The sequence below is a fragment of the Dermacentor silvarum genome, chromosome 10, assembly GCF_013339745.2.
Source record: "Dermacentor silvarum isolate Dsil-2018 chromosome 10, BIME_Dsil_1.4, whole genome shotgun sequence".
Classification (NCBI taxonomy): Eukaryota; Metazoa; Arthropoda; class Arachnida; order Ixodida; family Ixodidae; genus Dermacentor; species Dermacentor silvarum.
The window spans coordinates 73,856,398-73,872,738 of NC_051163.1; the positions used below are offsets into that span (position 1 = coordinate 73,856,398).

The window sequence follows — 16,341 nt, forward strand, 5'->3', positions numbered from 1 at the left end:
CTTATTCAGTGCGCTCGTCAAGTGCTAAGGGTTACTTACACGAACCAACGTCGTCAGATATTCTAATATCCAGTCGCGGTCTGCCTTAAACCGTTATTCAATATCCTAAAGATTTGTAAAACAACGCGTGGCGGAAACTTTTATGCAGGATTCTGCATCTAATCGAAGCTGATGCCCGAGATCATTGCCGTGTCAACAACAATTTACGATGGAAACTGATACTCTTCAAGTGAGTATCGAAATTTACCCACGAAAAACGCTCCAGCCGGCAAAAAGGATGATAATACCTTGGTCCGCATAAGATTGACATGTCACTCGATGCCTGGCGGCGAACAAAAACCCTTGAAGTTAACAGTGAACGTTATGCTCGGAAGAAGGAGAAAAAAACATATATTGGAATCTCTCTTTGGAGAGATAGCAAACGCTGGCTCATTATCCAAGCTTTAACTACGTATTTATCTGGTACTCTTCCGTGTGCACTCTGCCGAGTGCACACGGAAGGCGTTACCAAATCCTGACTGAAAGCTTTACCTCTTTCGATGAAAGAAAAAGTGTACAGTGATTGCATTTACATGTGCTATATGCGGCAGAAACTTCAAACGAAGCTCGAGAATAAGTTAAGGACCTCATAAAGAGCGATTGAACGAAAATTGTTTGACATCTTTAAGAGACAGGAAGACAGCGGTGTGGATCAGAGAGCAAACTGCTTTAGCCGATATTCTAGTTGACGTTAAGAGAAAAATATGAGCTATGCAGACCATGTAATGCGTTGGATAGATAACCGGTGAACCATTAGAGTTACAGAATGGGTGCCAAGCGAAGCGAAGTGAAGGACGGCAGAAAATTAGGTGGTGTGGTGAAGTTACGAAATTCGCAGGCGAAGATTGGAATTGGCTAGCGCAAGACAGGGCTTGGAGATCGCCGGGAGAGGCCTTCGTCCTGCAGTACACAAAATATTAAGCCGATGGCGATCATGATGATGATGCTATCTGGCAAGGACTTGGGAAATCAAGCATCGCTTGAAGGAAAGTTAGGTAGTGGAACAGCTGACATGCAAGCATGTGGCGACAGTAACCAGTATATTTAACAGAATTGTTGCACAAACAAGCGTAGAGGTAGCACACGCGAATACCTGCAGCTCCATCATTAGCAGCGTCTAAGGAATTCCGTAGGAAGGGCAAGATGTGTCTGCGTTATTCTTCAGTGCCTGATTGCAGGAATGCTTGAGCATCTGCGGGTGATGTTTCCTCAACCTATGCTTTATAGCGATCAGATTGCTGAACGTTGCACATTGCTGAACAGGTCAATGGGGAAGAATAACAAACCTTGGCTGGTATATCCGCTAGCTTCTCAAGTAAGAAATGCGTTATTCTTAGCAGTTATTGTTATTCAATATCCTAAAGATATCAATAAGTACGTTAATATACCGATACCGTGTACTGCAGATAGCCAACAGCAAGCACGATTGTGTGGGGGTAAAACCGCAACGCGCGTAGCACAATTTAACACTAAACCACGAAAACGCCAGAATGAAAGCACAAAAACGTTTTCCATGCTGCCTTCAGAAATTTCACGAAATTCAAGCAAATGTGCACGGAGCAAATGCATGTCCCAGAGAAGAAAGGCACGAGATACCTGCTCAAAAGCAGTTTGAAATGCTCGTTATAAATTCGAAATTCTACGACAAATTGGTAATATTTGGTGGTATATTCTAGTGAACAAAAAGCAACAAAATGAATGCTGAAATTCGAATAAGCGTCAGTCGATACTGACGCCATGGAAAAGGAACGCGGCATTACAAGCATTTAGCGCTTGCTAATTATATGCAGTATGGTTTACTATTGTATAGTATGGGCGTTTACTATTGTATAGTATACTATGCCAATTTCGGCAAGGTCGCAACGCTCTCCTCTCCGAACTGCGCACTCAAGCAAAGACTTAGGTCCCCAAGCGACGTTATATTTTCCCCTGAAGCCTCGCGTACACTTCAAATGAACGAACATTGTCCGCGCAAGACGTGCCAGTATGAAATACACAGTTTTTTTAGAAAAACTAGGATTCTCGCAAATTCTATTTCAGAGGATGCTAAGCGCAGACGTTCACGAAAGTAATCGGACTACGGCCACGAACAGAAAACGTAACTCTGACAGACTGCAAGCGTCGCTCACGCATGAACACGTCAGCTGCAATAGCTCCTGAACCAAGTGCCGAGATCGAAATGTCACCAACTTAAGTAAAGGGGATTAGTCATTACATACGAAAACATTGCGGCTACTTCAATGCACCTCGTTGGAATCTACAAACAGCGAAGCGTTGTATTACACGCATAAATAGTTGTAAAACTTAGTTTGTGTTATTTCAATGTCAACCACAGATTCCACATCACAAGCTGCACATGTGGTACGCAGTGTTGCAGACGCAGTGATCATCTCAAAGAACTAGTTGGCGCTGGCAAGTATACGGACGATTGTGGCCTAAATCGGGCTGCTGTACTAGAGAACGTAGCTACTATCGAGCCATTGGACACATTTTTCCAAGTGTGAGCTTTTAGGCTACACAGCAGTCAGCAAAGAGACGCCCGCAACATAGCATCCACAGATGTGAAGTCACGGGTATGGGCAGCGGCAACACAGTCACATTTCAACACGCCCATTTCAGCCTTACACATCAGCAAAATACAGCTGGCAAGTTTTAACCCCGAAGGAAGTCATTGCGATTCCCTGGGTTTTGTTACGGAGCAATTTATTTGCATACGCAGGAAAAAACATCGAAGGTTCCATGTAGGGCGCGATTGTGCTATCGTGCTGTCAGATGAATGTAAATGATTGTGCGCGGTGGTAGCGGGAGAGAATGGCAGGCAAAATGCTTGAGGACTTACCCGGAGTCTTTTTCATTTTCTTTCGTCTGAAAAATTAAGAAAGAAGACAAAAGAGTTAGCACCGCCTTATAATATATAATAAAGAACTATCGCCATTTCGGTCACACTGCCTTCATTCCTGTTTTTCCGGCGACGGCAATATCCTTCGAAGTTGCAAACGAGTGAAGAGCTGAAAAATATTTGGTGCAAGGGCGCAATCGTGCAGACAGGATTAGCCGTCTTTCCAATATATGCTGAGAAATTCTGTTATGCTATCAAACCCACCAATGCACAGTGCGGTCTTTTTCTCGTCGTCTGATCGTTTGCTGCACGGCCCACTTTGAACGCTTAAGAGCCGCTTCTCCAGCTGGCTCTTCATTATTCCATTTCGAACTCACGTGGCTTTCCTGTATATAATCCCCAGGTCTAATAAGCGTCACTAAACAGCCCATATGCACTCATTCTTGTAGTTGGAAGTCAGGAAGCTCAGTTAAAAGGAAGTTTTACTTGAGGACAAATCTGATTTTCATTTTCGAATACATGCTAAAGGCATCAAGCGTCTCCCCAATTGAACCAGTGTGAGTGAAATTTGCGTTATGTAAAGAAGAGCCATAAAATCTTCAACATCAATCTTCAACAGCAATATCCTAACATGCAAGATGCAAAGTTCTCACAAAACTCCCCGAAATTGTTTCTGGAAATCCAATCACGAAGATGACAACTCCGAAGCTAAACAAGATTTTGTAGTACTTTAAAGTGCACTTGGAACTTTTCTAAAACGAGCAGTCATGGCGCAGGTTAGATAAAATTTTGAAAACATCTTAAAATATTGTAAAGTGTTAGTGGTACGAGGCTGCACCCAATAATGTTTCGTTTTGGATTTGCTTGAGGCAGGTGTCCTTGAATTAAAAGAAATATATATATATATATATATATATATATATATATATATATATATGTAGGCCAGACCTTGCTTGCAAAATGTTCAAGGAGGTAAAGAGCTACGATCTGGGCGTCAAACTAAACCGGGCCTTATCAAAAAGCAAGCGATGCAAAATGCGATGGCATTTAAAAAAAAGTAATGCTTAAATACGGCAGCGGTCTGCTAATTGCCGTGCGGAACAATCTTAGCGTTTTAAGGCGTGCGGACCTTGAGATTTTACCGGGTTGAAATTCCTGTTAAAAGCGGCCATAATTTGTTGGTCTGCGCAGCCTACTTCCCTCCTAACATAAGTAATGTGCAGTTTTCTGAGCGTATGAAAGACTTAGTTGAAGTTATTGATATAGCAAAATATAATAACCTCATAGCTCGCGATTTCAATGTTCCGTCTATTGTTTGGGATTCCTCACGCGTGACATCCGTATCTTTATTATCCCCTCGCTGTGATGAGCTGTTCTTTATCGAATTTCTTGGATTAACGCAGTTTATTTAACAAGGTCCCAAATGCCGCTGGAAATGTTTTAGATCCGATTCTGGCTAATTTCTGTGTTACTGAGAGAGAGAGAAACGAAGAGAGAAAGGTAGGGAGGTTAACCAAGGACGTGCCCGGTTGGCTACCCTACACTTGCGGAGGGGGAAAGGGGAACTGAGTTTTCTGTTGCTGTTAGCTGTTTAGTGCCTGTTGACCATGTTCCCCTCGAATCAGCAGTTTTTCTAGAGGCTATTCATGTGTCGAGCGAGCCTGTTCGCTAATTTTTTTCTCCGAACAGTGACTATCTAGGTTTTTACCATTATCTGAGTCATGCCGACGGGCCTGAATTGTACCGTGCCAGAGATGTCACCAAAGCAGTTGGCATGCTTACTGATAATGTAAAATGTGTTTTGAAAGCCTTCATTTTCTGCAAGGAGTTTCGCCCTGCACGCTATCCTAAGTGGTCTTCTAAGGAATTGCGCTGTTTACTTCGTTAAAAACCTAAGGTACCATAGGAAGTTCATGAAAACAATCATCGGGGTGGTACGAAAAATTTAGTGCCTTGCGAAGCGAGGTGAAACGCCTAATGCGTAGAGACAGTGATGCATACATTAAGTTTGTCGAAGAGCGCGTAAAATGCGATCTCAAAGGTTTCTGGCCTTATCTAAAACATTAGAGTCCTGAGCTGGCCGAAATTAATGTCATAAGTCATCCTTCTCGTGGCATTCTTAGAGACTGCGACAATATCGCGTATGCATTCGCTGAACATGTTTTCTTGGCTTTCTTGAATACAGCGGATGCTCCTAGCACTGGTGACTGGCAGTATACGTTCAGTGAACATTTAAACATTTCATGTTTTTCAGAACACGATATCGCGTGGGCCGTAAATAAGTTGAAAGCAAAGCATTCTCTTGCTTACGACCGAATACCAAGTTTTGTTATCAAAGGTTGTTCTATTTTTGTTCCTCTCCTTATCGCAGCTTTAACCTTGCTTTGCGTACGAGAGCGTTTCCTTCTTGTTGGAAGAATGCAATAATTGTGCCAATTCATAAAAGTGGCAGCGTGAGCGACATTAAATATTATCGCCCCATGTTCCTCTTGTCTCCGTTTTCAAAAGTGTTTGAAATAGCGATGTTCACACATCTGTCGTTTTTTTTTAAGCATAAGGTTAGTGTATGCTAACATGACTTTGTTAAGGCAGGTCTGTGGAAAGAAACCGTGTTTCTTGATGCTGCGCCACCCGCTGTTGCTAATCGGACGCAGTTAGACACAGTACACTTCGACCTGTCAAAAGCATTTGATGTTTCTCACGACCTTCTTATCCATAAACTCCGGACTTACGGCGTTAGTGCCAGCCTGTGCACACTGATTAAAGACTAGCTGTCCGCTCGGTTAAATTACGTTCGCGTAGGTGCTAAATACTCTTTGCCTTATGAATCAACTTGCGATGTTCCGCAAAGGTCTATCTTAGGCGCATTATTTTTCAATATCTTGAAGAATGTTTGCGTCATTCGCGTCTCCTTTTGTATGCTGATGGTATTAAGCTTTACCGTGAAAGAGAGAGCGCAGGATTGTGAATTATTACAGGAAGACGGGAATTCTCTCGCGGAGTGGTGTGCTTCTAACGCTTTGCGTATTAACCCAACTAAGACACTTGTTTCCTTTAGTCGTAAATTGACCATTGTATCATACAAATACTCACTTGATAACATTCCTTTGAAAAGAGCGAGTTGTACGCGCGACTTAGGAATATTCGCTGACTCCCGGCAAACTTTCGGACAACATGTTTCAAGCATTGTTAATGCACCCCACAGAAAGTTAGGTGTGATGTCGAGAAGGGCAAAAAGTTTACGAATGTCAACTGCGTTGTTCTCTTGTTTCTTCTTTTGTCCGCACCAAGCTAGAGTATAGTTATGCTGTATGGAACTGTATTTGAACTCTGTATTTGACTAATGTGGCTGAACTTGAATGTATTCAGCGACGTTTCATTCGTACCCTGTACGATCGATTTCTGGGACGCCGTGTATTTTATGCCTATGAGCGTGTACTGCGTATGGTTAATATTACACCCCTAGAAATGAGGCGAAAATATCGCGATTACTTATTCTTGTATAAACTAATTCATAACCACTTTTTCCTGTCCGCTGTTACTGTCGGCTGTAACGTTCTGCGTGCCTCGCCCAAACTTGAGTTATCCCGGCATTTTCTACGTAAACTCCTCTTGTACCTCTGACGCTATGACACGTCTTGTGACACAACCAAATACCTTGCGTTAGGATGTTGATATTTTCACCTGTTGTATTTGCTCATTATCTGACTTGTGTCATTGACGTAATTCAATTTTTTTGTAGCATTTTACCGCTGTTATTTCAGGTTTTCTGGTGTGTTTTTTTTTTACTCTTCGTGTCACACAAGTGCACCAATACTAAGGCCTAGAGCTGTTCTTGGGCACTCTCAGAAATAAATGAAATGAAAATGAAATAAAATGCTGCTCATTCACGAGATAGACACTACCTAGAGCTAACAGGATATAATTACCATCAACAAATAGGTACACAAACAACGCGTACTAAAGATATTGCAATTCCGACATTATATATGTTACGACACCGTATTTATGCGCAAATCGCTCCACCAGGAACTTGGACAAATCGTGGTGCAACAACTTACTGATATACGTTATGTCTGTTTATCAATCATATCAGCCTCAATAAGCTCTCTTACCGGTCTTTCGTTAGTCCTTTAAAAAAATACACTAGCTTCTTGAAATTCCTGCTCCTATCCGCACATACCGCAATGACTAGCAAAGAGAATGTTCGTCGATGTGTGCACGTTATTGCTTTCGTGTGCTCCCTAACGAACGAAAACAAACGTGGGAGCGGAGCTGTTTAAGCCGGCAGTAAGTCCGTGATGCGTCGTAAAAAATGTCGGCCGATCCTAGCGGTAGTGCAGAAAGGGTCCAAGCACAATGGCACATACCCCTGTGAACTAGCGATGCTATGCATGGTTGGGAGTACTTAAGCTTAGTCGTCGATGGCCAATCGATAGCCAATGAATAGCGAATCGGTAATCGACCAATAAATAATAAATTCAGGAAAATGCTAGGCATGATTAACCATCTGCATTTGTAACCAACCCCGTTTTGTAACGATTTCTACTCGTGGTAGCGGCTATCGGTATTCACGTGTACTCTTGCAGCGATGCCTCCCCCCCCCCCCTCTTACTCAATGCTCCTCATGAAGCTGGGAATGTATTTTGAAATAAATAAATGCAGCTGAAGCTAATCAGGTCATGACATCTTTAGAGACTACACGCGCTGACTTATCCCACATTGATCCATGTAAAGCAAAACTAATTTCGGATGAAATATCAGATTTAGCACTAATCATTTGCAAATTGTTCGCTGCAGGGGCGTTTCCGAGCTGCCTCAAAGCTTGTATTATCGTTCCTGTTTTCAATATAGGTGATCAGACTTCAATTAGAATTTACAGGCCAATTTGTATCCTTCCATTTTTGCTACAGTGAAAAGATTTTCCACACTTCATTAATCTGCTAATTGAAGAAATTGAACGTTTTGTTTCCCGAGCAATTCGGATTTCGCCAAGGTTATGCAACTGAACTGGCGCTCGCTACTTCAACTGAAGAAATTGAGCAAGCTATTGACAGATATCTAATTGTGGGATCTATATCGATCTGACGAAGGCCATCGACACCATAAGCTATCGCATACTTCTGAAACTCGTATCCCTCGGCATATCTGGTTCTCCACTAAACTTTATGAGAAAGTACTTTATTAACCGTTCTCGAATGCTACAGGATAACGGTCATCTCTCATCATCGAAGCTCATTAACGTAGGAGTCCGACAGGGATGAATTCTTAGCCCCCTTTTATTTTTGATGTTTATTAACGACCTATCCACTGCTGTTGCCAAGACCAAGATCCGTTTATGCGGATAACACGACCAACTTTACACCCAGTAAAATCAGTTGCCACGCTCCAGTCTAAACTTCACACCGACCTAAATAATTTTGCTTTGTGGTGCCAAGATAATCATACACATTTTTCCCGCCAAAACCGCAACTGGGTTCTCTTCCCCGTGAATTTAGATCGACGTCCTGCCTTCTGTTCACATTACCGATTACACCACAAAGGTTTCGAACGAAGAGCGGCTTGGCGCTATTTTAGATACGGAATTAAAGTTTCACGACATGACTTTGGTGCGAGTTAGTTGGTTCATGGTCTTGAAGCAAGCTTTGACCAGCACGAAAAATATCGAGGCGAATGGCGAGGAACAAACGTGAGTGTTTCTTCGTGTTTCTCGTCTTTCGTCTCGTTTTCTGTGCGCTGGTCAAAGTTTGCTTTAAAATCCAATGGAGACGCCCGATCACTTGTGAAAAAGAATGCAGTTGGCATCCACATTATCACCGGCACAAGAACTAACTTTCCACCTCACATCGTATGGTCTTTGTATTTTTGCTTATATTCATAGCAATCGTTCCTCTGACAAAATGATTACCCCGCCGTAGTGCTTAGTGGCTATGGTGGTGCGGTGCTAAGAACGAGGTCGCGGGATCGAATCGCAGCCGCTGCGGCTGCATTTCGATGGGGGTGAAATGTAAAAATGCCCGTGTGACGTACGTTAAACATCCCCTGGTGGCCAAAATTATTCCAGAGTCCACAACTACGGCGTGCCTGATAATCAAATTGTGGTTTTGGCCCATAAAACCACAGAATATAATTCGATTCAGAAAACGAGTTATAGCGCAAACAGAGCGTGACCGAGACGTACAACAACAACAAAAAAATTCTGTCGTTTTTACACGCCAAAACGCCCATCTGATTATGAGGCACGTCGAAGTGGGAGACGCCGGATTAACTTTGACGCCCTGGTGGTTTTCAGGATGAGTTTCGAGATACGAATTCCCGAACTTTGCGGAGAAATGCATACGCGTTCCGGTTACTTTCGTGCTTCAATGCATAAAACGACGTTTTGTTATGAATTCGCTCCTAGTGGATTCCCCTTGCGAACTCCACGGCTAGAATTTGTAAATTGCAACATGGGCCAGAAGTAATTTAGTTAGAAAACTAATTATTTTGTTAATTAGTTGATCATGCATTAAAATTTTTTCTGCAAGTAATGTCAGCATTTTCGAGTAGACGAGCTCACGAACTAAAATTGTGCAAGTTGCCACAGGCAACCTTGAAAAAATTCGAAGTGTTCACTGAAACAACCTTTATATTGCCGCGTACGCAATAAAATATTAGTTGACTGCGCTTCGTATGTCTCAGTCACGTCCTGTTTGCGCTGCGGCTCGTCTTCTTCAGGCCTCTACCAAACGACCCAAGTTAGCACTTTTTTGCCACCTTTCGTATTGTGTCTCGTCGTGGGCAAATACATTGTTCATGCATACTGAACGTCTGCAGCCACTTCGGAACAAGCTATGGGACTAATGACCCTCAGCCCATTTAGTTCGTCCCGTTGGTCACTGTTTCCTAAATGTAACATTTTCCCGTTTAGACAATTACTCCGCCAGAAACTACCTATAATTGCATATAGGTTCATCAAATACGACATCTACATTTAATGTATTGATTCAGAACACATTACTAACAACAACAACACCAGTTTTTCTCTGCGCAATAATATTTTGCCTGCAGTAAGGAGAAATTACTTCAGGTTCGCAACCCTCTTCTCTGGCATAGCAATACGAAACTCATCTCTCGAAATAAAATCATCCCACAACGTTCATGCATTCTCCACGCGCAGCAATAAGTATTTCTTTTAGGAATTAACCAACTCATGTGAATTTCCTAACTACCTGTCAATATGTCGATCTATTTTGTTGTAAGGAATATTAATGATTATGAATGCAGTTTCGTCGCTTGTGTCAAGTTGATTATTCTTGTTAATATGTGTTGTTACTTTGCTAGTTCACACGCTTTTGATTATTTTTCAAGTTTTTCAATAATTAGCATTACCATTACCCTTTGTATCCACTTTCGTTATAATCAGCTTACCTAATTAGTATTCTTACTGTTCACATGTCCGTACTTTTTTGTTGTTTTTGTGCAATAACCCTATTTGTGTAATCATATGAGATACACGGGGGAGTTTTTTCAGAACTCTGTGACCTCTTACTCTAATATTTTTACTACGTTACTCAAACATGGCTGTTGCTGTAACTTCCACTTTTACTCACAGCCACACTAATGGCCATATCTCTTTATGTGGTACAGTCTAGTTCAGTGCGAGATTCAATGTCCTGTTCTGCCTCTTGTTTTATATACAGGATATATACTCATTCAATTCTTATAGCACCTACCTGGTGGCAGGTAATGGAGTCATCTAAAGGGAAATAAAAAACTGAAGAGGTACGGATAGTCTGTAATGTGAACTTTACGCCGTTCATAATTGGTATAACTAGCTCATGGAACTGATCACTTAAAATTGCAACGTTAGTCACGTGTTAATGCACTTAGCCCTACGTTACATAGTCTATATCAGTGTTACCACAAATCCCTTTATGATCAATCAATATTGACCGTATTACTACATGTAACAATACTATTCGAACTACTTATATAATGTACCTTCCGCTCTCGCGACTGCAAAACATTATTAAGACGAAAATAAAGTAAACACGTGCCACATCGGAATCCACACACGCTTACCTTATTACCTCAGTGGAATTTGATCAAAATTACTCCTGCAGATTTCTAGTTCCCATAGTGTGAAGCACCTATTAGTACACACCAAATAAAGCTAAACCTTGACTTCAATATCTTACTAATAACGGCAAATGAGCAAGAAATATTTAACGCATCATCATCGTCATCATCAGCCTATATTTATGTCCACTGCAAGACGGAGGACCCTCCCTGCGATCAACATTACCGCTGTCCTGCGCCAATTGATTCCAACTTGCGCCTGCAAACTTCCGAACCTAATTACTCCACCCAGTTTTCGGCCGTCCTCGACTGCGCTTCCCTTCGCTTGGTATCCATTATGCAACTATTCGTCCAACCTTTATTCATCTTAGGCATTACATAGCCTGCCCAGCTCCATTTTTTTTTCTCTTAATGTCAATTGGAATATTGGCTATCCCCGTTTGATCTCTGATCCACACCGCTCTCTTCCCGTCTCTTAACGTTAGGCCTTACATTTTTCGTTCCATCGCTCTTTGTGCGGTCCTTAAATTGTTCTCGAGCTTCTTCGTTCACCTGCAAGTTTCCGCCCCATAAGTTAGTGCCGGTAGAATTCAATGGTTGTCCAACCCAATTTCACTGTTCTGTAAATTTTCTTCTCATGATCAGGTTCCCCTGTGAGTAATTGAGCTGGATAAACATACTCCTTACAGACTCTAGATGCTGTCTGGCGATCCATGAACATAGAATAAATAATACACCGAAGCAAAAGAGGTCCTATCTCTTGAACAATGGTTCCTATATTACGATATAACTAGGGAAACTTCTAGATGGCTATACTCTTAATACGTGGCTTTCATTCTCTGTACTTAATGAACAAATCCATCGTATTCTCGATAACAGAAATCAAAGAATAAGAAAAGCATCTTTTTTTCTATTATTAGTCTAACACGACAAGCAATACCTCTGTTCTTTGCGTCAGGCATTCACACTCTACATTTTTGTCATAATCCCACCTAGTTTTCTGCCATCCTCGACAGCGCTTCCCTTCTCGTGGTATCCATTCTACAACTCTACTGGTCCACCGGTTATTCATCCTACGCATTACATATCCGGTACTTTGCTCCGCAAAGCAAACCGACATGTGAAGAGGAAGAGTATGATGCGACCGGATCTCTACAGTCAGTCTAGGTAGCGGTACAAGTTAGATTTCGAAGGCAAAAAAAAAAAGAAAAAGAAAAATATGAGTTAGGAGGTGTATACTATAGGTGACCCGTAAAACGAGCAATCGCAGGGAATTGTGGGGCGGGCCGTCTGCTAGCAGCTTCCGGTTCGACGGACGACGCAGCGGCATCGGTGGCATGCCCGGCGCACGTGTTTTTCTACGCGGTTTCAAATGTAAGTCGTGCGAAGCTTTCCGTCCGCTTTGTCGACCAGCAATGTCGTACCATTCATGCAGCTGATTTCAAGGTTTCAGTTCACTCTGGGCGCGACGATGACGAGCCAAGAAAGGCAAGGATACGCTTTTATTCATAAAAGAATTCTGGTTTTCGTTTCGGCGGCATTTTTTGTTTCTGCCAGGTTTAGCTCTACAATATTTGCCATTGCTTGCACGCACCATCACTGACTGCTCTGCCTGCGGGTCAGTCAGACAGGTGAAAAAGTTATCGTTATCCGGTAATTTATCAAGCGTATAGAAGCATTACTTAGAAAATCAGATGCTGAGGCGATGGCTACAGCGGTGCATGCTGTTCTGCGATTGTAGCTATAGAAACCGATGTTGTCGGTATAACGGCGCAGCTAGCGCTGAAAATGATAACTTTGCGCGCTGTCAAGGGCATTTCTTGGTCGAAACTCGAGGTTCATTTGAAGTGGTACGTAGTTATACATTCTCGCTTTTTTTGTCAAAAATGGCCGTATCGCCGTACGGCTGCGGATTATTTCTATCTGTGCTGAAGGAGCTAAGGAGGGCTAGTTGGCTACAAGTATTTTGTATGTATCTCGCTGTGTCCCGCTTAAATTCGCGCCTTAAAGCCTCGTTTCATAATACCTCTATATGTGCATGCGAGTACTGAGATAGTTCTGCTTGCCTGAGTAAATATGTTAGAGAAAGAAATATCTTGGGGAATCATTTCGTGTCGGCCCTTACACAGCTAATCGCCGCCTGATAAGTGGCACTGTACATTTTCTTTTTGTTCACGGATGGTCTCTGCCTTGTTACAGTTTTGGAAGTGGCAGCCATTCCTGTGATGCTTGTGCACAGCTGACTCAGCAAGGGTTTCTGCAAGGCAGTAGTTACATGCGTTCACCTTTAACGCTTGAACTTGAGCTGCCAACGGCTGAACGTAGAGCCGACGATGGTTTTGCTAGCACCTGCAACCGGGTAATCTTAGAGTGGGACAAAGCCGGACTGCAAGCGCAAGTGGCTCAGTCAGCTAAGGCGTTGCGCTGCTGAGCACGAGCTCGCGGGATCGAATCCCGGCCGCGGGGGCCGCATTTCAATGGAGGCGAAATGCGAAAACGCCCGTGTGCTTGCGTTGTAGTGCATGTTAAAGAAGCCTGGGTGGTCAAAATTAATCCTGAGCCCTACACTACGGCGTGCCTCATAATCAGAACTGGTTTTGGCACGTAAAACCCCAGAAAGAAGAACGGACAACAAGCGCATCAGTGGAATTCAACGGCGAAGCGGTGGCGGCGGCTGCGCTGACTCGAACCGGAAGCAGCTAGTAGACGGCGCATCCCACAATCCCTCGCTATTTTATGGGTCACCTATTTCTCACCGCCCCGTTCCAAACGGGATGCCATTAAATCGTCATCATCATCATCAGCAGCAGCAGCAGCTGCGCCAGAGATGAGCTAGGCTATGCCTCATAAATCGCTCGTTTCGGCGGTGGAAGTACCGTTTGTGGTAACGTTGCTTCGATACGAATTGAATTATCGACATGTCCATCTTCAAATGGGTTCTGCCGTAAAGCTTGGAAACACTACGAGTAAACGGTTCGAAAAATAATTGCAAAATGATCGAAAAATAATGGTAATTGAATTAAAACTAAAAAAATTTTATCACTATTATTTTTCGATCATACTGCAATTATTTTCGAACCGTTTACTCGTAGTCTTTCCAAGCGTTACGGCAGAACCCATTTGAAGATGGACATTGTCGATAATTCGATTCGTATCGAAGCAACGTTACGACAAACGGTACTTCCACCGCCGAAACGAGTGATTTATGAGGCATAGCCTAGCTCATCTCTGGCGCAGCTGCTGCTGCTGATGATGATGATTGAATGGCATCCCCTATGAGACGTATTAAGAGTAAATTTTTTTCCCCATCGAAATCCACCTTGTACAGCTACCTATGACTAGAGATGCGGTCGTATGAATCTCTCCCGTGCTTTTTTTTTAACCGATGTTGCACCTTCTTTCCGCAGGCTGTGCAATCTAGGGGAACGCCACGAATGCCATTAAGTGATAATTATTCAATAGCAACTTTGAAAAAAAGTGGCAGTTCCTTCGGAGACATGCCGTACCCACTGGCGAGCATGGGATGACGGGCGACCTTAAGCGGGCTTAATGTAATTAGAAAATTGAAGCAAGCTCTCCGTACAAGACATAAACTTCTGGATATCGAAACATGCGATTACGCGTGGAAGTGTGGCACGACGAATTTCGGTATGAGAGAGCGCGAGACCTTAATTAATCGACTTGGTTAATATTTTCATTAGTTTCTCAGTTTTTCCGAGCGTGAATGAAGCCGGCGAATACACGCCAAGTGGCTCAAGCGGCCAGTCGCATGGCAATTTTTCGTGTACTCGCGGGCTTCTCCCTCGTTGGGAAAATCACTTTTATGGAGCACGTATTCAGCAACAGAAAGCTGTATCGGGAGTTTTCATGTTGGTCTGCAATTTTCTCATTGACGCTTTTCATCAAATTAAAATGTTTATGGGGTTCATTAATTAGGATCATTATTTAATTAGGCGAAATGCCGAAAATTATCTCAGAATTCCCAAGCGACGGCAAACAACAGCCCATGAGTTCTGTCCGGTTACGTGACATTTGCATATTTTTAAATGCTGATGCGTGATCGTTTGAACACCCTGTACATAAACGATAGTTTGGAATTTCAACTGATGAAAACAAACTTGCCTACGCATCGAGCTTATTAAGCTGCATTTTTCACTATGTTGAAACAGTGAAATACAACACGTGTGTGGTTATCGCAGATGTCAAAGGCCTGTACGCACACACAAGTATGACAAGTAAACGCGTTACAATCAAGAGAAACCTGCTGCACCACTTACCCAATCAGATGTATGTCTCTCTCGAGATGGACTCGCTGGTTGTGTAGGCTCGGCGGTGAGGCTGGTGGGGCAGGGCCTCCTCAGGGTTGCGGTTTTCGGATTGCTAGAAGACGCGTGGGCTCGAAGGTGTGGGATCGAAAGTGTCGGGTACTGTAGGAGGCAAGTCTTTGCTGTGGCAAGCGTCGAGAACGGCAAGTCAGCAGAGGTGGAGCAAGATGAGCTGGGTGAGAAATAGAGTAAAATTACATGGGCAACGTCTCTCTGTATAGTGCAACTATTTAAGCATGATCGGCAACATTCAACGACAATACGTCTCGTGTAATTGCTCTGCAAAGCACCGGATATGTAGAGAGAGAGAACTTATTTGAAGGAAGGCAGAGGTCTACGTGCTATATCTACCCTGCTACACTGCACAGAGGATATGCAAATGAACTCTCCTGTAAACAAAGTTCTAACTGAAAGGTATTGAACGCGGCGATTGGTTCTTAAGAATATTGCAGCGATAGTAAAATAACATAAGTAGTGCTTACGAACAAGTTAGTCCCTAACATATAAGGCTTTTTTTGTAGTTGCTGCACGGTAAATTGCTACAGATAGGCTTGCGCAAAACAGACGGTACCGTTTGACGCGCATGCCGACACGTACGTTTCAAAACTCTCCTCATTAGGGGCATAAAGTTTGTAGGTTTAAATAATTTTAGAATCGAGTATTTTTTGCCGCACGAAAATGTCCAGAATTTAAATTTGCTTAAAAAAAGCTACGGCCTTATTTTGCCGATGGATTCGCCTTTTTTGTCAGCTGAAAATTACGCCAAGAATAAATTTGCAGCACTAACAGCGGAGTCACTACGGTTGGAGAATGTTCGAGCCAAAGGCGAAGTGCAAAAAAAAGTGACGGCTGAAATCAATCGCTAGAAAACACGGCCCCTAATTCGGATAGTCCGACGCTGAGCGAGTCGCCAGTCATAGTGCCGAGTCTAGTGGCCTCTTCGACTGGTCGCCTCCATCCTCCAAACCCAAGAGGCGCGCAGATATTGGGTCTTTGCACTCGGAGGGTGAGGACAAGCACGCAAACCAAGCGTATAACACGCTTTTGGGGGGGAGGGGGGGCAATACCAGATGCGAG

General features: G+C 43.1%; 1 protein-coding gene and 1 long non-coding RNA gene across 2 annotated transcripts in view; one reads left to right on the forward strand and one right to left on the reverse strand.

Annotated features, from left to right (window-relative positions):
- The window catches only part of LOC125940785 (uncharacterized), an 847,616-nt gene that overhangs the window by 739,109 nt on the left and 92,166 nt on the right, over positions 1-16,341 (forward strand). The window lies entirely within an intron of this gene.
- Positions 1-16,341, reverse strand: part of LOC125940786 (uncharacterized) — a 46,945-nt gene that overhangs the window by 3,904 nt on the left and 26,700 nt on the right. Inside the window, exons 5-6 of the long non-coding RNA XR_007463992.1 lie at positions 15,217-15,436; positions 2,879-2,904 (exon numbers count right to left, since the gene is read on the reverse strand). This is a non-coding gene — a long non-coding RNA (uncharacterized LOC125940786). The remainder of the gene's footprint in view (positions 1-2,878; positions 2,905-15,216; positions 15,437-16,341) is intronic.